Below are 1,085 nucleotides of genomic sequence, written 5' to 3' on the forward strand. Positions count from 1 at the left end.
GAGAAAGGAGGGGAAGAAGCAGCAGAACAAGGGTTACAAGAACAGCCTGTATTGCTAACGAGGGACATCATTCCCATGACACTGCTTCCAGGACGCTGCACCCAGCAGCCTCACGGAGGAATGCGTTGCTTATGGCGTGACCAGGGGGGCTGTACTCCTTTCAGGCAGCAGCACAGGTGACTTGTCCGTGGAAGATCCTGCACTCACACGACAGCAGGTTTGCAGCTACTAAATGTTGCGCTATTTGCAATTTTACTTTCCATTTAGTTGTTTAAGTTAATGTCTTCACTAAATTATTATGCTTTTCTTTTTCTTTCCCCCCCCCAGGCAACTAGTTTCTGTACCGAAAGCTGATTTTCTTAACCAGCTGCCACGTGGGTTGAGATACAGTGCTTGAAGGGGCAGATTGAAGTTCTGCTTTGTGGAAATGAAGTGCAGTGCTCTATAATTTAGCATCAATATGCAGAGTATTTATACATTAAAAAAATGAAGTTCTGTATTGTAGATCAAATGTTAACCTTTGAATAAATTTTTTAAACCTAACTGAACTAGAAAAGAACAAACACTATTGTAAATCTATCTCACTGCCCAAGGGAAAAAAGCAGTTCTGTAAACAGCTCAGGTGTGGAGCACTAAATAAAAAGAGAACTGGAATAATCTGTATTTTATAGCAAAAACTAAAATCAGTTCTACATATACAGATTTTATTTTCATTTGAGGTTACAATCCACTTTCTCTGTAATCTTCCTCTTGAATTTTTCTCGTTGGTATATACTGATGCTTGTGCTGGCGATACATCTGACAGAATTTTAGCTTGGTCGTCGAGGGAAAGTTCTTCTGCTGACTCACAGGCTTCCTGAGGTGAGAAGGAAAATTTCTTTACAAATATCTTTCACATTACTATTTTATATGAAGGATACTTTTTCTTTTTTTTTTGCTTCAGAGAAAGGTGGTAACTTTTAGTCTGCCTTTTCCATTACCTTGAAATGCTCGAAAGAAAAAAACAAAAGTGCAAACAAGCACAGGCTTCCCCTTCCCCCTCCAATTCTAGCACACAGTAATTCGTAGCAACTATTCTGCATCTC

This window comes from Pterocles gutturalis, unplaced genomic scaffold (genome assembly GCF_000699245.1).
Source record: "Pterocles gutturalis isolate BGI_N339 unplaced genomic scaffold, ASM69924v1 scaffold3051, whole genome shotgun sequence".
Classification (NCBI taxonomy): Eukaryota; Metazoa; Chordata; class Aves; order Pterocliformes; family Pteroclidae; genus Pterocles; species Pterocles gutturalis.